Here is a 24,360-nt window from a genome sequence, read left to right as displayed (position 1 = left end):
ACGGAGTCTCCAAGAGCATCATCCATAGGATTCTTTGTGCCTGAAGATGTTTAAGATCAAGTTGAAGGTGAGGGAAGTCTTTCAGTGAAAAGCAAAGTGCAAGGGCTGTTCACAGCTCAGCATGGCAGAATCATGACCCTCTTTATCTTTCCTTCCTGTCTTTGGACCTCATCTGGTTCTGATCACTAATGTTGATAAATATATTTCCTGCATTACCTGCTGGGATCCCCCCACCCCCATTTTAAATCATATTTCAGCTGCCTGTGCAAAGAGGAAAAATCTATTTTGGATTCTATGTGTGGAAAGTAAATACCACCTGATTGTTTCATAATTTGAGAGATATTTCTGAAGATGTTGATTTGAACTGTCATTGCAGGTACTACGATGTTTGGGTTGAGATAGGTGGGTAAGGAACCTCCTTAAGGAAGAACTACCCAAAGATCCTACTCCTATTCTTCTTTATGAGTTTTCTCTAAGAATTCCCCTAATTTCATATTTTCTTTTTTGTTTTGTTTTTTGTTTTTGACAATCTGGGTCTTTTTCGTCCCCTCCCAGACCCAGGAAGCTCAGACCTCACACCCACAAATTCTGTTGTACATCTTGTCTCTCTAGGTGTCCCTCAACAGCATTCCCTCTTCCCCCAGCTCAATAGACCCCATAAAGGTCAATTACAAATAGTGGAAAGGCCTTCTTTTCACCAGGATCTCTCTGTTTGGAAAACAGGGGTGGGAGGTCCACCCTCCCACTAGCCCAAAACCATGAATGTTGAGATGGAAAGGCCAGCATAGTCCAGTACAGATCATGTTCACTCCCTCCACAGCAGGTTTTCCTTCCTTGTTGTAGTACAATGACAAAGAGTATTGGCTAAAGACTGAGTCTGTGCTGTCTTCTGTGTGAAATATAAATGTATAAATTGTCATTTTTAAAGGCAATCCAATATTTCCTGGAGTTGGGTTCAGGAGAGAAGCTCTGAGGACTCAGGTGCCTGTGGAGAAGGAATGAAGGAGCAAAACTGGGGAAAATAGATATCTTTCTCACTAGCTCCCAGTGCCAAGAAGGCTTTGTAACATTCAACCTAATTCCCATGCTCTAACCCTCTTTTTGACCGGGGGTCATTCTAGACATGTGCCCTAATCAGTTGTATGGGTCTAATCCGGTGCCACAAGGTTATTTCATTGCCACCAAAGAGGACCTGAGAGAGCAGAACATCAGAAATACGACTTCAGCAAAAGCACAATGAAAAACTACTGTTTCTGTTAAGGAGTCGGGGGGAAGTGAGATCTATAGTATTTCATCATGGGAATGATCTAGCTCTGAAACCATTGCACTCTTTTGAATTGCCAGAAAGCGAGTAAAGGTCCCAGCTGGGTGGGGTGCCCAGGTGGAATTGCGGGGGGCTGTCTCATATGTCATGTATTTCTCTATAAAACAGAGTTGTGATTGTTAGAGATTTTGGAAATATGGCCACCTAGGAGGAGGAGGAGGAGGAGGAGGGGGAGGAGGAGGAGGAGGAGGAGGAGGAGGAGGGGCGGCTTCTGCAGCCCTCTCACCTGCACAGTTAAGCCCTCCCAATGTGGCCCAGGTTGCGGGGTAGGGCTTCATCCCTCCTCCTGTCTTCCAGAGAAAGATAGGATTGGCATAGTAAGACACTGGGATCCTGGACAAGGATGAGGTAGCAGAGGGAAGAGGAAGAATTTTCAAGAGAACATTGGAACCTGGAAATCAGGGCTTTTACTCAGTCTTTAATTTTAAAGAAATGAAGGAATGGTCAGGAAATATCAACACAAAATCCAGAAAAAACTCATCAAACAAGAAAAGTTCAACAAAAACACTGATGCTCCACGGGTCAGAATCCCTTCTCATCCTAAATATCTGTCAGATATTTTGAGTTTTCTAGTCACAATTTTAGTCAGATATAATGGTAAAGATTTTGGGTTTTGATTTTGTTTTTTTTCATCATGAAAGAAACAAAGTTTCTTTTATTTGTTTCATTCCTAAGGTCAGTAGACAACAACTCTGTTGCATTTGCCTTTCAAGTTGTGGATATGAAACCAAGATTGATTCTCTCCACCTTGGACATTCTGCTCAGATTGGCTGCTTAAGCATCCTGACATCCTGAGCAGTCACCAGTATACTGAGACCCAGTATGTGATCAGACTGAAAAGCTTCCTGCTTTTCCCAAGGAACATTCATTTTTTCAAACTCATTTAGGGCTCTTTCCTTACCCAGGGACTAAGGGAAACCTTAGCCTGTTCTTTCCAAGAACAGAACCGTAGTGGGTTCTAATCTCAATCTGTAAATCCATTCTTCAAGCCTCTAATGGGCGTCCATAGTACAAACTCAGTGAGTAAGGGCAGCACTCCACAGGCAAAAGCAGTAGCTAATGCTTGCTAATCATTTCCTATTGTTCTGACCCTGCAGCAGTTGCTGTGAACCACCTAGAGAATTCTGGAGGTCTCATTTTCCATGTGAAGAAACATGTGAAGGATGTATCGGGTACCACTATTTATCCAGCGAAGCCCACCTGCCTTATGTGCAAAAAGCTCTTGTAACCCCCGCTTGCCTGGACAGGTAAAACTGACTCTACTGACAGTGTTAGAAAAATTGGGGCGCAAGGATTTCAGCAAGCAAGAAGGAAGAAGAGACTAGAACGTATCTCAAGGTGACAACTTTCCTGACTCTTCCCTGAAAGCTGAACCTCCACTCTCCCAGCCCCACTACGGCCTAATGATTACCCCACGGCAGACATCTCCTCGCCTAGCTTATTATGCAGTTTTCTTATTTGCGTCTTGTCTGTGTCTCCCACGCCTCTTAACTGGGATGTAGCTCTATAAGGGAGGAAAGTTTGAGGTTTTATTCACTCTTGAATCACTGCACCTAGAGGGGTCCACTAATAATATTTGTTGCATGATTAAGAGAATAAATGATTTTACACCTCCCCATTCCTTAACTGCCAATGGCTGCCAATGGCTGCCTTCGGGGCCCAAATTTGGAAGAGAACTCTCCCCTGCTTCTTCCATCGGATGGAAAGGAAGATCAAAAGTGTGATATAACTTGTGTTTTCTGGTGTAATCTAAGTGTTTTCACCAATGATTTTACTGAAGTTACTGGGAAGTGCAACAAACTTGAAATCTAATTTCACCCTTTTAAGCAAACGCAGGCTCATTTTTCAAAGGACTGTGGAAAGATAACGACCTGCCTGCCCTCTCTGAGGCTCGAATTCAGGGCCTTACAGATTATGAGACTGACGCGCTGCCTGCTGCGCTAAGAGGACAGATAGTTTGAGCTCTACTCATTGAGAATAAAATAGGAGACAGTACTTTCCAACCACCACTATTTTATCAGTTTCTAGCTTTTAGTAAATACAATCAATGGTACTTGAAAATCATTCCAGTAAGCCAATCTCCAGATCAGGAATGATGCAGTCTATGCCCTTCCAGTATTCACCTACAGATAAGATCATCTGGGTTGCTTGACTGGAGACAATGTACTGTCTTTTGTTAGTCTTGTGTTCCAGTGATGCGCTCAGAGATCTCAGTCAATCTTACACCCTTCATGATCTCCTTTGTTGAAAGAAACATAGGAGCTGCCCAGTTAATATTATTTCACTGAGTGAATCAATAGTCCTCAAATTTGTCTACAGTCTGTACTTCTCTGTCTTACTCTACATCTCCATTTGTAGCTATATGACTGGAGACATTCTCCCTACAAAAACCACAAACTGAACTTAACAAAAAGCCGCCTTGTTTTTTCAACCTTACGGGCTAAATCATACCAAGAGATTTATGGAGATTATTTCATGTAGTCCAGTTGAATTTTGGCAACAAAACTATGTATCATATTTTGCACTTTCCAGATAAAGTGGAGGCTCAGAGAAGTTAGGTAGTTTTTCTAAGGTCCCAGAGCTGCTAAACAGCAAAGTATGAATCGAGAAAAATTATTAGATTCCAAACTGTGAGCTCTTTCTCAGCTCCAGCTCATGATCTCTCTGTCTGTTCGTCTCCACAGTAAGTAACCCATTCATCCACACATCAACTGTCTAATTCCCAACCTCTGTGCTGGACTTCTGGGCTTATACTTCCAAGTCAACTTTGGCTCATTCTCCTCCTTCAAAACCTACATCAAATGACTTGCCAAATACTGAACATTATCCTTGTGCAGCTTTTTTGAATCCATCATCTCCTTTCCATTCATTCAGTGCATATTCGTTGGGAAGCTGTTCTGTGCCAGGCACTGCAGTAGGCTCAGGCCACTGAGAAGGAATCTGACCACCCATACCTCAGGAGCAGGGAGGATAAATATGGACACAGAATGATCCACTTCCGGTTTCACCACTTTCAGTCTCCCTGGCATTGGTTGCTAAGTAACTCTTTCTAAAATACCAGTTTTCTGCTTCAGACTGACCATTCTTGATTTCCTAATTTTGATATGATTTTGCTTTTCTCTCAACTTCTTCTACCTACATTGCAATTTTACTTAATAAGGTGATTTAGATCCAGTGGTGGATAGTGTTTAGTTCCTTGATGTATTTATTCCCTGATTTGTTATCTACTAGGTCTATCAGTGAAAGAGATAGGATTGTTGACATCTGCAACGATAATTGTGGATTTTTCTATTTTTCTTTTCAGTTTCATTAGCTATTGTTTATGGGTTTTGAAGCTCTGTGGTCAGAGGCATACACATTTAGGACAGTTATTTTGTTAGTGAGCTGACATCTTATAATTGTATACCTTCCCAATTAATACCTGGCAATTTTCTTTGCTTTCAAATCCACTTCGTCTTATATTAATATATCCACTTTATCTTTTTTGATTAATGCTCGTGTGGGGTCTCTTTTCCCATTCTTTTCTTTTAATCTCCTATATCTCCTTTATTCTTGAATATAGCTTTTAATCTCACATTTAACTATATTTGAAATGGGTTTCTTATAATCAGCATATTTATTTTTAATACACTGACAAACTCTGATTTTTAATTGATATATCTGGATTGTCAGAATATATTAAAGATAAATATGCTGACTATAAGAAACTCACATCATATTATTACTAATAAGTTTGCATTTACTATTTAATAATTTATTAATGGTTTGTTCCCTTTATTTTTCATAGTTCTTTGTTCCTCTTCCTTCCTACCTTCACTTGACTTATTTAAACATAGTAGCTGGTCTAGTGATACCATACACATCCTTAATATTTCACAGTATACTTAGAATCAATAAATTACCATTCAAGTTGAGTATAGAAACCTCACCACCATTCAGTCCCTTTACCATAACCCCTTTATGTTATGTATATAATACATATAGATACAATGAAAACTCCACCAGATAATGTAATAATTTTCACTTTCAAGCATCAAATATACTTTAAAGAACTGAAGAGTAACATAAGAGTCTATTATATTTACCCAGTTATTTCCTTATTTGTTATGGTTCTGATGACAAACTGAAATCATAATGGAGTAATCATAGTTCAGGCATATAAAAATAGGGTGGACATCCACCGAGGATCTGGTCTTAGACCAGTCCCTACATCACTGAGAATTTGAACTTTGAACTGTACCAAACCCAAGGACACCACCAGCCATATTTGGAGCAACTTCCACAAGCTGCAAACTTATAGTCTCAAGGTTCCCCCTTGTAACTATGTAACCATTGCAGACCCTAACCAATTCTTGCTTAACAAGCAGTCTTGCTTCTTGCCAGTTCCAATTATAATTACGGACAAACAACTTATGTAACTAACTGTGTGGCCTTGCAGTTTTTCCCTTTAATAAGCTTCCTTCATTTTGTAGTCCAGTGGAACACGACTCATGTGCTTCTTAAATCTGTGTCTCCTGGGCTGCAGTCCCAATAAACATCATTTTATTTCAAACAGGTTTCTGTTTCTGACATTTTGGTTAACTGTTCCTTCATTTATGCTATTCTGTTTCCTTCTGGTATCATTTTTTCTTGTCTCACGACATTACTCTTTTCTAGCACTTCTGTTAGCAATGAATTCTCTCAGTTTACCTCAAATGAGAATGTGTTTCTTTCACCTTTATGCCTGAAGGGTATTTTTGTTATATTTAGCTATTGGAGTGACAGGTCTTTTCTTTCAGCATTTAATAAAAGTCATGTCATTTCTTTACAGTTCTTATGGTTTCTGATGCGAAATCCACAATCATTCGATTGCAGTTTCCCTTTCATTTTCTTCCGGTGCTTTCAGCATTTTTTTCCTCTTTTGTTTCCAGCAGTTTAATTGTCATATGTCTGGGTGTGGATTTATTTGGTTTTATGCTGCTTTACGGTTGCTGAATGTTTTTATTCTGGTTTATATCTTTTGCCAAATTTGGGGAGTTTTCAACCATTAATATTTCCAGTGTTTCCCCCCCACCCCTTTTCAAGGACCTCTTTCTCTTCCTCTGTTGGGTTTCCAATGATGGGACTATAAGAACTTTGCTATTTTCCTATTTGTCCCTAAGGCTCCGTCCATCTTTTAAAATACACTTTTCCCTATGTCATTTTGATTGAGTAGTTACTATTGTTCTATCTACACATTCACTGACTTTTTCCAGTCATCTTCTTCTCCTATTGAGACAATCCAGTGAGATGTTCTTTATAATTTTGGTTAATATATTTTTCAGTTCTGAAGTTGCAATTTGGATGTATATCTTCCCATTTTTTGCTAAGACTTCCTAACATTACATTCATTTCAAAGAGTTCTCACCCCTAATTCTCAGAGCATTGAAAATATTTGTCAGAGGATTCCAACATCTGTGTCATCTCAGTATTGGAATCTGCTGATTCTCTTTTCAAGTGAATTAAGATTTTTCTTGGTTCTTCATATGCTGAATAATTTTAGATTATAACCTGGCCATTTTTGTATTACATTATAAGGCTTTATGTCTTGTTCAAAGCTTATGGAGAATATTGCCAATCTTGCTTTGGCAGGCACCTGACTGCCTTGTGTTCAAATTCCAAGTACCGAACAGCCTTCTGTGTGTTGTGGTTTCATAGTCCAATCCATTTCCAAAGCCTTTCTGATGCTATTTGGAGATCTCTGGAGTGTGTGCAATCCAGTGACCAGTGTGGACTTGGGCAGTGCGCTATCAGTTCAGTTCTCAAAGGCCATGGTAGGTTGTTTAGGATCAGAGCCACTTATTCACAGCTCCCGGGTGCATCCAGAAGTTCACTAGTAACTTCACGTGTTTGCTTTCCACAGTGTCTTTCCTGATATTTTCTGGTTACTTGGGGCACTCGGTTTCAGTCCCTGACAAGACAGCTGGGGCTTTATTGACCCCGCTCTGCCCTGTGCTTCTCAGGACTGTACCACCTTGCAGCTAAGTAGCAGGAAGAAACAGGAATAAAAAGAGGAATTGGGCATATCCCTTGAGATGACCAGCTATTCTGAAAAAACAGAGAACAAATTATAGGCTGATAGTAAAGGTACATACCAAAGGCCAGTGAGCCAGCGCTGCTCTGTCATGGCCTTGCCCAGAGCTGGGTGCAAAGTGTCTAATTTTCTCATTTCTTTCTACAGGTTGGAAGATTTGCAGTTATCAGCCAGAGCTCCTTGACTGAGAGCAAAAGCTGGAGAATGTGAGCATCGATCCCACTACCTCTCACATGCTAAGCGAGCGCTCTACCACTTGAGCTAATCCCCCACCGTTCATCTGCTTTTTTACCCGAGTTTCAGAGTCCCATCTCCATCATTCACTTGAAACCCTGACTCTACTAAGGGCAAGTCTTCTCAAAGATGCCCTGAGGCAAGAGCACGGTTGGTACCCACTCCTCTTCTAAGGAAAAGGAGGCGGGGAGTAGCCATGGGAAAAGCTTGGCGTCCCAAAAGTTCACGTTTCAGATTTTCCGAGATAGAAAGGAAAACGTCCCAGTTGGGAGGAGTCACCCAGAACAGCCGGCTAACGCAACAGGACTATCTCAGGATGTTTATCTGTTTCTTAAAAACGAAATGAAAACGACAAACCAACAGGAGTGGGATGACCACTGGTTCCTTTTAGGCGAGGCGGAGGGCTGATTTTCCCCGCATGGTGGAAGGCAAAAAAGCATCAGTTGTTTCCGCTCGGTTTCGAACCGAGGACCTCTCGCGTGTTAGGCGAGTGTGATGACCACTACACTACGGAAACTCATGTTTCATATCCTTTTAAGATATTTTTCCGTTGTTACTGAGGCAGGTCATGAGGATTTACATATCTACACCGTAGGACAGAACAATAAAAAACGCAAGATATTACAGACAAGAGCCATCGGAAATAAGACGCGAGAGCATATCATAGTGAAGGAAAAAATACGGACATTTAGGGGTGAAGATGGAGGGAACAGGGTGCACACGGTGGAAGGAACAGGCATGGAGGTAGGAATTCCTGTGTTCAGAAATATACCTGTTCAATTGGAGTGCTAGTGTGTGTGTGTGTGTGTGTATGTGTGTAAAATAGACATGGAAGGAAAGTGATTGAAAAGCCTGTACACATGAAGATACACTAGGGAGAAAACTGTGGAGGCTTAAAAACCTTTGAAAAAAATCCAGGCACAAAGCTTACATAATCAAGGTAACATTTTATGGAAGGTGGGGGAAACCAGAATTGAAGAGAACGAAAAAGAAGTTATAAATTATTAACGGATTGAGGTTTATTCTTTTAGCTCCTGGGGTTAGCAGTAGCATGAGTCTTTCTGCATCTCCAGCTCAGTACACTGTCTGGCACAGAATCCATCCTCCATAAACATAGAATGGATAAAGGCATAGATGCATGGATTAGCTGCAATGCTAAATCAAACAAGTTGCATAAATTAATAAAATTTTAGTACAATTTCTAGCACATGGTTCTGAAAGAGGATTTATTTCATTCCTTTTTAATCTTTCTTCACCTGTATTCCAAGTCCCCACTCCCTAAAAGAAAATCACGGAGAAATAGTTGGGATCCTACAAACTATAATCATATATGTCACCATTTTGTCATTGGTCCCACAAAGAATAAACTGTTTTCAAGATACTTGATTATCCTGAAAAGGCTGCTACACTGTCTACATTGTCATCATTCTGGACATGACTACCGTCTCCTCTTCTTCCCTGCAGCCTCTAAGCTGCGCAATGACAAAGATTTGTGGTCTACCTGTATAAGAATTCTCACAAGCCTCCAAATCCTCAAGCTCTCTTCATCCTGAAACCTAGAAGAAGAGACAAGGGAACATTTTTGGGCTTCACTGTTGAAAAGAGAAAGAAAGTGGAAATTAAGAACCTGTGTAGAAGAAAATGTTTGGAGGAAATACATGCAAAAGGAAATAGGCTTTAAATTCGGTTCTAGTTTTCACCCAACTTCAAACTGTTATCAGTTGTGACTTTTATAACAGGAGTCCTAAACATCTGTGGTCCCTTACACCTTTATTTGTTATTCACTAATTAAAAGGTAGAAAATTCTGTCTGGGAAAAATTAAAATTATGCATTATAAATAAACTGCCATTCATCAATAAAAGTCAAAACATCAAATAAGTCATAAAGAAAGAACAAAATGAATTGAAAGATGCAGAGATTAACATTTTGGAAGTTAATACAATGATTTATTAAATTATTAACTTGTATTTGATCTGCCTATTAACTCCATTTACCTATTACTTCCATTTCAAGACAGAGGCCATATTTATGCCTTAACTCTAGGCACTGAGGACACAGTGATTTGAACCTAAAGATCCTTATATTCTAGAGGAGAGACAAGAAATTTAAAAAGAAAAACTTCATAAGACACTTTCTAAAACACTTCATAAGACACTTTGTGAGGAAGGTGGCATAAGTTGATGTAATAGATTGAAATCACAGTAAGAGGCATTAGCTATGGGGGGTGGTGTCAGTAGTAAAGTGACATGTGATTCAGGGACTGAGTACCTAGAAGTAGGCACCTTATTACTAAGTCTGATTCAAAATGAGAAGATGTATTAGTCAGGAGCTGAGAGGTGAAGAAAGGCCCTCTGTGGGCAACTGGGAAACTAGCCCAGACAGAGCCCGGTTACCAAATACCCACAACAGAGTCAAAATGTAAGACATTTTCTATCTTTTTGCAAGACTGTGTGCCACTGACTTAAGCAAATGTTGGGTTTGCTGAAGGCCCACCTATTCACAGAGTCTCAAAGAACTTCACCCAAAGGATTCTTTGTGTCTGAAGAAGCTTAAGTTCAAGTTGAGGGAAAAGGAAGTCTCTCAGTGAAAAACAAAGTGCAAGGGCTGTTCACAGCTCAGCATGGCAGAATCATGATGCTCTCTTTTCTCAATGTTTTTGGACCTCATCAGGATCTGATCACTAATGCTGATTAATGTATTTCCTGCATTACCTCCTGGGATCATCCCCACCCCCATTTTAAACCATATTTAAGCTGCCTGTGCAAAGAGGAAAAATTCTATCTGGGGTTGTTTGTGTGGAAATTAAATACCACCTGATTGTTTCATTTTTTTGGAGATATTTCTGAAGGTGTTGATTTGGACTGTGATGATTGGGTTGGGACAGATGGGTAAGAAACCTTCTTAAGGAAGAACTACCCAAAGATCCTACTTCTATTCTTCTTTCATGAGTTTTCCTAAGAATTCCCCTGGTTTCACAATTTTCTTTTTTTTCTTGTTGTTGTTGTTTTTGTTGTTTGACCGTCTGGGTCTTTCTGATTCTCTCGCAGACCCAGGCTACTCAGACCTCAGAAGGACAAGTTCTGCTGTATGCCTTGTCTCTCTAGGTGTCCCTCAACAGCCTTCCTTCTTTCCTCAGGCCAACTGCCCCATAAAATTCAAGTACAAAATAGTGGAAAGGCCTTGTTTTCACCAGGATCTCTCTGTTCGGCAACAGATGTGGGCGGTCCACCCTCCCGCTGGCCAAAAACCATGAACGTTGAGATGGAAAGGCCAGCACTGTCCAGTACAGACCATGTTCACTCCCTCACAGCTTTTTTCAGGTTTTCCTTCCTTGTCTATAGACCAATGACACAGAGCATTCATTCCTTGAAGACTGGAACTGAGCTGAATTAGAAAAACTTCGAACACAAGGATTTCAGCAAGCGTGAAAGGAGAGACTAAAAGGCATCTTCAACGCGATATCTTTCCTGACTCTTCCTCTGAAAGCTGAACGTGCCACCTCCACACTCCCGAGCCGCTGTACTGCCTAATGATTACACCCCAGCACACATTTCCTCCTGTGCTTATGATGCATTTTTTTCTTACTTGCTTCTTGTTCTGTTTCTCCCACTCCTCCCGACTGGGGTGTAGCTCCACGAGGAAGGGACTAACAGGAGATATTTGTTGCTTGGTAAAAGATGAAGATGCCTGCCCTCTCTGAGGCTCGAACTCAGGACCTTCAGATTATGAGACTGACGCGCTGCCTACTGCGCTAAGAGGGCAGATGTTCATTGCCCTTGGCTTTGAAAATAAAATATGAAATTTTATTTTCCAGGTATGTCCATCAGTTTCCAGCTTTTGAAGAATGTAATCAGTGTTACTTGTAAATCGTTCCATTTAAACCAGTGCTGCACCTGAAGTGTTCCACATCCAGGAACTGTGGAGTCCACACCTCTCCAGTACACGCCCAGCAATTGGACACTCTGGCTTGCCGTACCCAAGAATTGTACAGGTCTTTTGCTGCTCTTTTTCCCTCTTGTGTTCCAGTGATCTGCCTCTCCCCACCTTCAGACATCTCAGTCACTCTTATACTTTCCTTGGTACCTTATGTTCAAAAGAAACTTTTGAACAGTGCCCAGTTAATATTAGTTCCCTGACGGACTTAGTGAATGAATACTCCTCACATTTGTCTACAGTCCATATTTCTCTGTCTCACTCTAAATCTCCACTTGGATATACATGACTGGAGACATTATCCTTACAAAAAACACAAACTGAACTTAATGAAAAAACCTCCTCGTTTGTTTCAGCCTTATAATTATACTAAGAAATTTATGGAGATGATTTCATATATTCAAATTGAATTTTGGCAACAAAAGTATGTATCATGATTTGCATTTTTCAGATATAATGGAGTCTCAGAGAAGTTAAGTAATGTTTCTAAGGTCCTAGAGCTGCTAAGCAGCAAAGTATGAATTGAGAAACAGACTTTTAGATTCCAAACTGTGATCTTTTTTCCTGCTCTAGCTCGTGATCTCACTGTCTGTTCTTCTCCACAGTAGCTCATTCATCCACACTCTATCTAATTCCCAACCTCCTCTGTGCTGGCCTTTTGGGCTTAGACTTCCAAGTCAATTTTGGCTCATTCTCCTCCTTCAAAATCCACATCCACTGCCGTGCCAAATACTGAACATTATTCTTGTGACGCTCTCTTGAATCTATCCCTTCCTTTCCATTCGGTTAGTACATATTCATTGGGGAGCTGCTCTGTGCTGGGCAGTAGGCTCAGGTGATTCAGAACGAATCTGACCACACAGATCTCTGGAACTAGAAGGATAAATATGGACAAGGAATGATCCTCTTCCGGTTTCACTACTTTCAGTCTCCCTGGCATTTGCAACTAAATAATGCTTTTTAAAATATTTGTTTTCATAATGTCCCTCTGCTTCACTCTGACCATTTTTGATTTCTTAAGTTTTGATATGATCTTGCTTTTCTTACAACTCTTTGGTAGAACCTCATTGTGATTTTGCTTTATAAGGTCAATTCCACCCATTGGTGCATGGTGTTATTTTCTCAATGTGCTTGTTGATTTTTTTAATCTATTAGACTTATCATTAATGAGACATGTACATACCAAAGGCCAGTAGAGCCAGCGTTGCCCCGTTTTGTCCTTGCCCAGAAAAGGGTCCAAAGTGTATAGCTTTTTCATTTCTTTCTATAGTTTGGAAGATTTGCGGTTATCAACAAGAGCTCCTCAGTTGAGCCAGTAAAAGGCTGGAGAATGTGGGCATCGATCCCACTACCTCTCACATGCTAAGCGAGCGCTCTACCACTTGAGCTAATTCCCCACCTCCAGCTCCTTGCTTTTCCTCCCATTTTTCAGAGGACCATCTCCATCCACGTCATTCCTTCTTCTGGGGCCGGCCAGAAGGTCAGGAAAAGTCAAGGCCATTACGCTGGAGTAAGGGCACATCCTCTCAAAGATACTCTGAGGCAAGCGGGCGGTTGGTACCTATTCCTCTGGTAAGGAAGGGAGAAAGTCGCCTTGGGAAAAGTCTGGCCGCAAAAGTACAGGTTTCAGATTTTCCGGGACGGAAGAGATCACGTCCCAGTTGAGAGGACTCACGCAGAACACCAGGCTAATGCGGGAGGACTATCTCAGGTTGATTACCTGTTTCTTAAGCACGAAACTAAAGCAGCAAAGGAACATAAGTGGGATGATCACTGGTTCCTTTTAGGGGAGGCGGTGGGCTGAATTTCCCCGATGGTGGAAAGCGAAAGGCAGCACTTGTTTCCGCTTGGTTTTGAACCAAGGACCTCTCGCGTGTTAGGCGAGCGTGATAACCACTACACCACGGAAACCTCCGCTTCAAGTTATTTCTGAGATAGTTTTTGGATTCTTGCTGAGTCGGGTCTTGAGACGTTACATATTTACACTATATGCAAGAACAAAAATACATACTGTTACATACAAGAGCCATAGGAATTTAGAGGCCACACGTATCAGAGCGAAGGAAAAATATATGGACATTGAAGTGTACAGATGAAGAGTGAACACAGGATGGAAGGATCAGGCATGGAGGTAGGGATCCTGTGTTCAGAAATATACCGGTTCAGTTGGAGGGGGTGTAAGTGCGTGTGCGTGTGTGTAAAATAAACATGGAGGGAAACAGTAATTGAAAAACCTGGACACATGAAGATACATTGGAGAAAACATTGTGGAGGCTTAAGAACCCTTGAAAAAATTCCACGCAGATGGCTTACATGATCAAGGTAACATTTTATGAAAGGTTTTTAATTTTGAATGCCAAATAGGTAGGAAATAGGGAAACCAGAATTGAAGAGAATGAAAAAGAAGTTATAAGATATTAAGGGATTGAGTGAGGTTTATTCTTTTAGCTCCTAAGATTAGAAATAACATGAGTCTTTCTGCATCTCCAGCTCAGTACACTGTCTGGCACAGAATACATTCTCCATAAACATTATAGAATGGATGAAGGCATAGATGAATAAGAAGAAAGAGAAAGACTCTGGAGAGGTTGTGCAGGAAAGATCTACAGTATTTGACGATGTCTCAAGACACTGGATGTAGAGATTTGAGGGAGAAGAAGGAGTCAAGGACAATTAGAAGTCTTGAACCTGGGTGGCAGACACAGAAGTGATTTTGAATTAATGTCTGATGAATGGAAAAATGAATCCACTTATTTAAAAATATTTGTTCTATGAATGTATGAAGGAAGAAAGGAAGTGGTATGGAGAAAAACTGCTTATGAGACTATACCTTAAATTAAAAGAGAAGCTCACATCTTTTCATACAGAAAAAAACAACTTTTCATGTCTGGTTTTGCTCCTTAGAGCTATTAGACCTGAGAAAAATGATTCAACTCCTCTGAAATTCAATTTCATCTTTCAAATAGAAATAATGATATTTGGGTTAGCTGCAAGGCTAAATCAAATGACTTGCATACAATTAATAAACTTTTAGTACCATTTCTAGAATGTGGTGCAGATGTGAGGTCTACAGAAGCTACCCCACTTCCTCCTCCTATGTGGCATATTTCCAAAATCTCGTAACAACCACAGCTGTTTTTATAGAGAAATACACGATGTGTGGAAGAGCTCCAAATTTCTAACTGCACCCAGAACAGTGCATTAACAAGAAATATTTGTTGCATAATTAAAAGAATAAATGATTTTGCCCTTCCCCATCCCTTAACTGTAGTTAGACGACATTTAGAGCACGAATTTAGAAAAGAAAATTCCCCTGCTTCTTCCATCGGGTGGAGAGGAAGACCAAAAATATGGTACAGATTTTGTTTTCTGTTGTAATCTAAATTTCTTGTCTATTTCACTCAAACCACTGAGAGGTGCAACAAACCAGAAAGCTGATTTCATCCTCTTGAGCAAATATAGAATATTGAAACACTTATCAAATGCTTATCCGGAAGCATTTGCTAATTTTCCTTTCTGTTGATTTCTTTAAGTACAAATGACACATGCTTCGCCAGGCTGACTGTGAAAATAATTCAGCCTGCCCTCTCTGAGGCTCGAACTCAGGACCTTCAGATTATGAGACTGACGCGCTGCCCACTGCGCTAAGAGGGCAGATGTTGTATGACTTTCACTTTGAAAGTAAAATACGAAATAGTATTTTCTAAGAACATCTGTTTCCAGCTTTTAAAGAGTGTATGTACTCAATGTTACTTGAAAATCACTCCGTTTAAACCAATGTTACCCGGGTAAGATTCCACACCTATGAAAGGTGGATTCCATGTCTTTCCGATATTCACCCTAAGATAGGACCATCTGGACCTCGGCACTAGGGACAATTCATTGTGCCTGTCTTTTGCTGGTCTTGTGTTCGAATGACGTCGTATTTCCTGCCCTCAGAGATCTCAGTGGATCTTACACCTTTCATGATCTCCTTTGTTGAAAGAAAAGTAGGAGGTACCCAGTTAACATTAGTTCACTGACTGAATGAATCAATAGCCCTCAAATTTGTCTACAGTCCATACTTCTCTGTCTTAGTCTACATCTCCACTTGCATCTACATGACTGGAGACATTCTTCCCTACAAAAACTTAAACTGAACTTAATGAAAAGTCTCCCTGCTTTTTTTTTTTTTTTTTTTCAGCTGTATGTGTCATTCATCACGCTAAGAAATTTATGGAGATTATTTCATGTAGTCTAATTGAATTTTGGAAACAAAACTGTTTATCATAATGTTACCAAACCAAACTTGGGGCCAATGGCCCCAGTGCAGCAAAGCCAGTCTGCTGACATCAGGTTGTGGTGAAGGAAAGTACAGCATTTATTGCAGGGTGCCAAGCAAGGAGAACTGGCTCAAAAGACCCAAACGCCCCAAAAGCTTTCAGAGAAGGGTTTTTAAACACAGTGTGAGGGAGACATTCACAGGGTGTATACAGCCAATGCGAAATTCCCTGATTAACTGATGGTGAGGTAACAAGGTGGTATTTCGGAAAACTCAATTATCAATTTTCTGGCTCCAACAAGTCTGGGATCTACACACTACTGGTCAGCATGCAGTCAACTTTTTCCATCTGGTGGGAATTTTAGTACCTTCAAAATAACTGAAAGATATGGCTCAGAATATTATCCATAGCCCTTAAGGAGGAACTAAATGCTCTTGAGTTTGTTTTATGGCTAAACTATCAATATTATTATTTGTCTTGTTTGACTGCTTTCCTTTGTGTCTTCATTTTCTCACTTCTCTGATTAAATTTGCTCTTTGAACTGGGGGAAGGCCTAGGATGCTAAAGCTTTTCTACAAACAAGAGGCAGGCAGGGGATATGGGGGATTGGGGGGGGGGGATCTGTCCCCGGGTAGGCCCTGCAGGGTCCTGCTCGGTTTCAATAATTTGCACTTTCCAGATATAATGGAAGCTCAGAGAAGTTATGTTCTTAAGGTTCTAGAGCTGCTAAATGGCAAAGCCTGAATTGAGAACCAGATTATTAGATTGCAAAACATGAGCTCTTTCTCTACTCCAGCTCATGATCTCACTGTCTGTTCTTCTCCACAGTAGTCCATTCATCCACGCACCAGCTAGCCAATTCCCAGCCTCCTCTGTACTGGCCTTTTGGGCTTAGACTTCCAAGTCAACTTTGACTCATTCTCCTCCTTCAAACCTCATATCCAATGACTTGCCAAATATTGAACGTTATTCTTGTGCAGCTCTTTTGAATCTGGCACTTCCTTTCCATTCATTTGGTACATAATTCACTGGGGAGCTGCACTTTGCCAGACACTGCAGTAGCTTCTGGGGTTCTAAAGGGATCATACTACCCTGGCCTCAAGAGATAACAGAAAAAAAAATGTGGATGTGGGATGCTCAGCTTCCAGATTCTCCAATTGAATCTCCAGGTATTTACAGCTAAGAAACTCTTTCTAAAATATGAGTTTCATGATACCATTCTTCTATTCTCTAACCATTCTTGATTCCTTAATTCTAGTATGATCTTGTCTCTCTCTCGATCACTGATCCTTGTTTCTACTTGCATTGTGATCTTGATCAATTAGATCCATTGGTTGATGGCATTGTTCAGTTCTTCAATCTCTTTGATGATTTTTTTTTGTCTACTAGATCTATTAATTATTGAAAGAGAATGGTTTTGAAGCTCTGTGGCCAGGGACTACACTTTTAGGATTGTTGTGTCTTCTTGGTCAATTGACCCTTTATAATTGTGTAACATTCTTCATTATTGCTGGTAAATTTCTTTGCTTTGAAGTCTACTTTGGCTGATACCAATACATTCACTTAAGCTTTCTTTTGATTAGTGATTTCATGTTGTATCTTTTCCTATTCTCTCATTTTAAACCTACCTCTATCATTACATTTGAAGTGAGTTTCTTATGGTCACTGTTTATATTTAATCCATTCTGACAATTTGTGATTTTTAATTGATGTATTTAGACCATTTACCTTTAAGGTAATTATTGCTATTTTTGAATAGAGGTCTACCATTTTATAATTTGTTTTCTGTTTGTTTCTTCTCTTTTCATTCTTCTATTTTCCTCCTCCTCCAATTCTGTACCCTGTTGGAATGGTACTGAAATGCAAATTTAGTTACAGCCCAGCCTAAATTCATTTACCAGCAAACTTTGCTTACAGAAAGTGTCCAAATACTTGCTCTAGGGATTTCCATATAAACACTTAAAGTTTCACAGTGTATTTAGAATAAATATTTTATAATTCAAGTGGAATGTGGAAACCTTATCACCATTTAGGCTCTTTTACCCTAACCCCTGCTCATCACACCGAGCAGATGACATCTGAACTTTCCAGCTGTAAAGTTTCATAGTGACCAAGGTTTCAGGCTGATAATAAAAAGGAGATGATAAAGTCTTCCAATCTTCCTAATGAATTTGAAGGGGGGAAAATACTGGAACGTGGTTTATCATTCACTTTTCTGGGAAACACTTGAGAGATCTGATTAGGGTGTTCGTTTTCTTATGGTTCTGTTGGTTACAGCCTGCGGTTAACAGCCATTACCTTGTCAGTAATCTGGATAACCAAATAGCAATTACCTTGTTAGAAATCCCTGAAACAGAGTGAAGCGTAACTACAAGGTGTGTGTGTGTGGCGGGGGGGGGGTGTGTGTCAGTACCAATGAGTTTGAAAGTAGGAAGGGAATGAGAATGTAAATTCGTAAAGACTTGTCTCCTACACGACACACACAATTGCTATTAATAGTGGTTGTCATTGGCTCAGCAACCTGGGCAGTGGTATTGGTGGCGTCTGCCTTTTGACTCCAGAAATGTATCTCCTATTCCAAGCTTTTAAAGAAAAGGTTTGAGCTGGATTATCCTAAAAGGCCACAACGCAGCAGGGATCGAAAGGAGCTGCTCTCCTTCTTTTCTCTTCTTTCTTTTCTTTGCTTGTCGCCCGAATTCCATCAGCCTCCTCCCGCGCTCTTTCAGCGTGGGTCTCAGTGGACAAGGATGGAAAAACTCGTGCCCTTCTTCTGTCAGCGGACCCGGATGCTGTGCATCCTTGACCTTCACGAGAAGGCTCTTCTCGAGGGCAGAGACCGCAGGGACTCCTCACCTTTGAGCCGTGAAGCTTGGGCTGCGCTTGATGCACGCGATGCGCGGCGTTGGATTGATGTTCTGCAGATACCTGCGGGGCAGGTAAACTTGCTGCTAGCTCTTCCCAGCAGATCCCAAACCCATCTCAGTCACTTCATAGACACAAGATCCACATCGTTCTCATTTACTGTGTGAAGGTCTCATCGCTTACGAGCTGCTTCTCCTCACTCGTGGTTCCTTTAACACCCGACTGCTGATTCCCTCCCTAGTTACGTTTCTCTCCTTTGTTGTTTATGACATCGCTGTAGTTTGTTTCGGTGTGGACTTGGACAGCTGAACACTGGAGAAAATTTAGCAGGATTCGTCGAGGATTCTATTGACACTAACTCTCAAGAGAGCACTGGGTTCTCATGAGGCAAGTGTCCTGAAAAGGGAGAGTTTTTCAGGCAACACGGCCGGGTACAGAAGATATTATTAGTCGATTTGCGCAAGATTCTTGTCCTATCCTTTTGTATATGTTTTCTAGTCCCGCCCCGCCCCGCCCCGTCCCGCCCCGTCCCGCCCCGTCCCGCCCCGTCCCGCCCCGTCCCGCCCCGTCCCGCCCCGTCCCGCCCCGTCTTCCCTCCATTCTTCTCGGTTGTGTGGTGATTGAACAAGAATAACAACACAGGTTTTATAAGGACCTCCTCATAATAATACAGCCTTAAGTGGTTTGTAAATAACACAGCACGTAGCTTCCCCGAAAACGTAGAACGATAACCCCGAGCCAGCTAGGAGTCGAACCTGGAGTCTTCTGATCCGTAGTCAGACGCGTTATCCATTGCGCCACTGGCCCTGCTACTGCAAGCACTTTTTAAACTATTATTAATTAGCCTTTAAGAGGTTTTCGCATTTTCATACCATCGAATTTCTGGATGTGGCTGATGTGCACTGTCCCTCTTCTGACTTGTCTGCCCTCTTCTCTGCCAGATGATGGAATATAAAGATTCACAGTCTACTTTGAAGCCTCATTATAGCAATAACCTGCCAGCCTCAGGTCCTTGACCTCGTGGTGAGGGACCTGGAAGTAGCAAATGATGGAGTTTTTAGGGCTTTGCTAATGAAGGAAGGAAACCAGGAAACAGGGACCAGAGTAAACAAACGGAATAGCGGAAATACTCGCAAACCTAATAGAGTTACTAATTCTTCCCCAGTTTGGATGGTGTTCTTTCCTGCACTCCTAGGCTGCAGAACACCCCCCTCATTTTGGCAGTTACCACAGTGTTGTGAACAGCTGTTTCCTCAGCGGTCCTCCCCACTCAATTTTATATTCCTTAAGGGCAGCACGCTCCGTATCTACAAGGACTAATCTTACATTAAAAGTCTGCATGCGTGAATGAAGGGTTGAGTGAGACAAATGCCAGTGAGCAACAGGAAAATAATTTATGGTACAGGTAGGCATCACGAGTCTGTGATTCCATGCTATCTCAACCCGGGTGTTTAATTGGAAGAGCAGTGGAGTGCCGTATACAGCAGCAGAATTCTAGTTTCCCGAATATAGGTTTGCGGCTCACAGTGGCTGTTTATGTGCTCAGGGGCTGAGGCTGGGCATGGGTCCATTAAGTCTAAAGCCAGCGACAATCAGACGGTAGGGCTGGGCTGGAGCTAGTGGCTGAGAAGTAGGCTTTCTAAGTGAAGAGAATGTCTAGTCTGCTGATATAAAAGAAAAAAACTTAGTGAACCAAGTGCGCACCAGACTGATATATTTAATACCACTTAGTGGTTGGCTTCGAGTTTTTCATGATGCCAGTCATCAGGAAGACTTACAACACAATGCTTATAAAACTATAAGACATCTAGCCCAAAGATCCCTCCCCAGTCAAGGAAACTTTCGGTAATAGCTCTACAATAATTCAAACAACAGCATTCAATTGGCTTAAACAAACTGGATTTATTATCGCACATAACAAGTCTGGAAGGTAGAGAGGCTACGTGCCTCGTTAACTCGGTGGCTCCATGATGTTATCAGGACCAAGATTTTTTGAATCTTTGTGTTCTGTCGTTCTCAATATATGGATCTCATACTCCAGCTGGTTTCCTTGCAGTACCTCAAACTCTCACAATATCAAGGTAAAGTCCAGAAAAGAAACCAGACTTCTTTACTGTATCTCTTGTTGAGAACAATTTCTCTGGTATGCTCCCCAGTGGATTTCCCCCACATTGGCTAAATTTGTATCATATATTCTCACCTAATCCAAGTACTGCCAAGAATGTGACCACTGTGATTAATTAGATCAATCATAATTCTGCCTCAGGAGCTGAGAATTGGGCCCACCTGCTGAAAGCCAAGGCCGTATAGAGAAGGTTATGTGAATACAATCATGTTTCTGTTGGAAAGGAGGAATGGGGGCGCTGGTGTTGGTGACTGGTGGTGCAATAGGCAAGCAGTATTAGCTGTTATACCCTACACCATCCCCATATTTGGAATAAAATGAAATACTTTTTAAAAGCATTTTTAAGAGCTCCATTCCTTACATTATTAATTCACATTAGACATAGATAAATTTCCAGATCTAACCATCATAAAAGGCATTTGATACACAGCTTATATTCAGTATTTGTATTCAGAACAAGTACATTAATTGTACATGATGACATATTGACTTATAAATCAGAATTGTGTTAAGTTTGGCTATTAATAATGCCATACATCACCGATCTTCATGACTGCATAGTAAAATGACACTACAGTTTCTGAATTTGAACTGTCAGAGGCTAACACATGTATAATAGTGTAGAGGTCTGAAGCTCAACCTTAAATAGTTCCAGAACAGGGCAGGAATCTTAAATTCCTAACTCTGGAGATCAGTAGTTTATGCTACCTAAACTTGTCTGTAAAGTATATAACACTCACTGGTCCCAGGCTTATTTTTGCAGCTTTTTAAATAACAGTTGGCAGTTTAAATTTGTTTCTTCATCACAATCTGTTCATTTCCAGAATAAGCATAGTTTAACGTTTTCTGTCTTAATGTTTACTCTCTATTCTTATCACTGTTCACGTAGAAGAAACTTGATATGGAAAAAAAAAGAGCAGACTTAGAGAGAGACTCTGCCTTTTACTGGAATATGTGAATTTGGACAAATCACTTTACTTTTTAGTCACCCCACTACCTTATATGCAAAATGGGATGATACTTACTTTGCAGGTTTGTGGTGAGATTAAATTACACAAAGCAGGTAAAGTCCTGGCAACAATTTAGGCTGTCAATAAAAAGTAGACGTCATTGATAGCAATGTCCAACTGCTTCCCAGTCTTCTAAAGCTTAATCTTGATAACTCAAAAAGCATATATTGAATATTCATTTACCAAGCAAAATGTGAAAACCTAAGGATTCACAGGTAAAGTTTAATCCAAATTCCTCAAAAAACTAACATCAAGTCAGAGAGACAAATCTAAATTCATAATTACAATACAACAGGAGAAATGCTACTCCAGAAATAAAGAAGAAAATGTGCCAGCAGCATGGAAGTACAGCAATTAGCTCTGGAGGGGAAGTCAGGGGAAGCTCTTCATGACATTGCATTTCAACTTAATCTTGAAGGAGAAACAAATTTGACTTTGTGAAGAAGGAAGAAATAAAGGGCCAGAGGGTTCAGTACCTGTATGACTAAAAGTTACAAAAGTTGCCTGGTATATTTGAGGAAAGCAGTGTCATGTGGTAGAACTACAGTTTTAATTGGCATGGAGAGGAGGAATAGGAAAAGTGGCTGGAAAGCCAGCTTGATGGGGCACACTAGGGGGTTCTAATATACTGGCAATATTATTTTTTTCTAGATATGGTGGTTCATTTCTTATCCTTCCAACTGTGCATATACATTTTAATAGTTTTTGCATGTATGACATGCATGAGATGCAGCACAATAAAAAAGTTAAAACATTTCAAAAGATAGGTTGGTGCCAATTTATAAATAACTTTATTTATCAAGATAAGGAATTTATCCTGAAGGCAAGAAGAAGGCAAAATAGGTTTTTAAGGAGAAACTTCTCAGCTCTGTGTTTCAGGAAGATAGAGTTGAGCAGCATTTGTAGAGGTAGACCGCAGTCTGGGCAGGGATAACAAAGGCCTGGTCCAGATGACTAGGCGTGAGGAGGGCTCAGAGAGGGGAACAAAGGTTTGGTTGAAGTGGAAAAGACAGGCTTTGATGATTCATTGAAAGTGATGAGCAAGGGGTTATTAGGCGAGTGCTTGCATTTATGGATCAGGAAATTCCTTTAACCTTTAATGAATAGTAAAAAACATAGTTTCCTGAAGGAAATGAGCTCCAATTCTAGTCCCCAAAGTCTCTCATGTAGCCCTGATTCTACCAGAACTTTCTTTGAGTCTATGAGCTACCCCCTTCATCTTTCCAATAAATTCACTTTTTGTCATTGTTGTATGAGGTACTTTGGATAAGGTTTTGTTACCTGCAACAAAAAGAGTCCTGAACAATACAGTAGTGAATAGATTCCACTCATAAAATTCCCAGGGAACAGAAAATTTTTATCAAAACTCAGGCTTCATAGGTGAAGAAAGAGTTTTGCTACTGTTAAAAAAACTACTGCCAGGAGACCCCCAATACCGGTGAAAGGATTGGGAGGTAGGTGCCTAGAGAATTTTCAAGGTGAGGAGAAGTTTTTCCATTCCAAGTCTCCAAGGCCAAACACACTCAACCCTCCCCACACCCCAACTGTGTCTTCTCTCTTGTGAAAATCTAAGTTCCCGGAATCCTAATCCATATCTGAACAATGATTAGTAACAGGCCAACGTTTTCCAGTCTTACACAGTAATTAAACAAGAGTGTGTGTATAGTTGTGAAGCCTTGAATTACAAGCTAGACGTGATTTTTCTTCTCAAATTAACCTTCTCACCACCACCGAGGTTAGGCTAGCCATCTCTACCCGGCGTCCTTTCTGTGACTGTTATTGAGTTCCCATTGGCCACTGATATTTGCAAGGGTTTCACTTGGATTGGTTGCACTAAGACACACTGAAGCCAACAATGATGGGAGCTGAACAAGTAGAGAATTCCTGAGGAAAGAATGACGATGTTGAAGATGAAAATGACTACAACACTTGATATTTATTATGAAATTTACAGTTCTTAAATGGGCTTAACAAATGAGAGTATGGTCTAGGAACCTAAAGTGCAGATTACTCTGTCAATCCCATTCTTTACTCCACCCACCCTGTGCCTTTCTACAATCTATCTTACACTTTCTCTCTCAATCTCCAAGACATGGTTCTTACAGTATGTACAGGGGCAATGGATTCTATGTTTTCTATAAAGTCAAAATTCTAACATTGTAGAGTAGGAGCAGCTGCAATGAGCAAATGAGATGTCATTGCACCAAATCCATGTCCAGAAATTAACAGTACTCAAGGGAAATATTTGAAACCCACAAATATAATTGTTCTGAATTCAGGACCTACCCCCCAAACTCACAGAGCCCCCAAAACACTCACCAGATAAGAAAAACAGTGTGGTGCTGAATGAAAGGATGAAAGAGGGGTAGAGAAAGGCGATTTTCGCGTCCTTGTAAAAGTTAGTTACTTTCAAAACATGCAGAGAGTGCAGCAGTAGTGCAAGGAACACACAGATACCTGTTACTCAGAAAAAAAGGGGGTGGGGCATCAACCCATCTAGTTAGCTTAGTCTATGGCCTTCAGGTTAATTCCCAAGACCTTAAGTTGCCTTTTTAAG

General features: G+C 40.7%; 6 non-coding genes across 6 annotated transcripts; all 6 read right to left on the bottom strand.

Annotated features, from left to right (window-relative positions):
* Positions 1 to 8,054: 8,054 nt before the first annotated feature.
* Positions 8,055 to 8,127, bottom strand: TRNAV-AAC (transfer RNA valine (anticodon AAC)). Its single transcript has one exon. It is a non-coding gene; the product is annotated as a tRNA-Val (tRNA).
* Positions 8,128 to 11,299: 3,172 nt separating this feature from the next.
* Positions 11,300 to 11,372, bottom strand: TRNAM-CAU (transfer RNA methionine (anticodon CAU)). The gene has a single exon. It is a non-coding gene; the product is annotated as a tRNA-Met (tRNA).
* Positions 11,373 to 12,868: 1,496 nt separating this feature from the next.
* On the bottom strand, positions 12,869 to 12,941 carry TRNAA-AGC (transfer RNA alanine (anticodon AGC)). The gene has a single exon. It is a non-coding gene; the product is annotated as a tRNA-Ala (tRNA).
* Positions 12,942 to 13,382: 441 nt separating this feature from the next.
* TRNAV-AAC (transfer RNA valine (anticodon AAC)) lies at positions 13,383 to 13,455 on the bottom strand. Its single transcript has one exon. It is a non-coding gene; the product is annotated as a tRNA-Val (tRNA).
* A 1,670-nt stretch (positions 13,456 to 15,125) lies between these two features.
* On the bottom strand, positions 15,126 to 15,198 carry TRNAM-CAU (transfer RNA methionine (anticodon CAU)). The gene has a single exon. It is a non-coding gene; the product is annotated as a tRNA-Met (tRNA).
* A 4,204-nt stretch (positions 15,199 to 19,402) lies between these two features.
* On the bottom strand, positions 19,403 to 19,475 carry TRNAR-ACG (transfer RNA arginine (anticodon ACG)). The gene has a single exon. It is a non-coding gene; the product is annotated as a tRNA-Arg (tRNA).
* Between the last annotated feature and the right edge of the window lie 4,885 nt (positions 19,476 to 24,360).

The sequence above is a fragment of the Eschrichtius robustus genome, chromosome 12, assembly GCF_028021215.1.
Source record: "Eschrichtius robustus isolate mEscRob2 chromosome 12, mEscRob2.pri, whole genome shotgun sequence".
NCBI classification, from domain to species: Eukaryota; Metazoa; Chordata; class Mammalia; order Artiodactyla; family Eschrichtiidae; genus Eschrichtius; species Eschrichtius robustus.
This window is presented reverse-complemented; position numbering and strand designations above follow the sequence as displayed.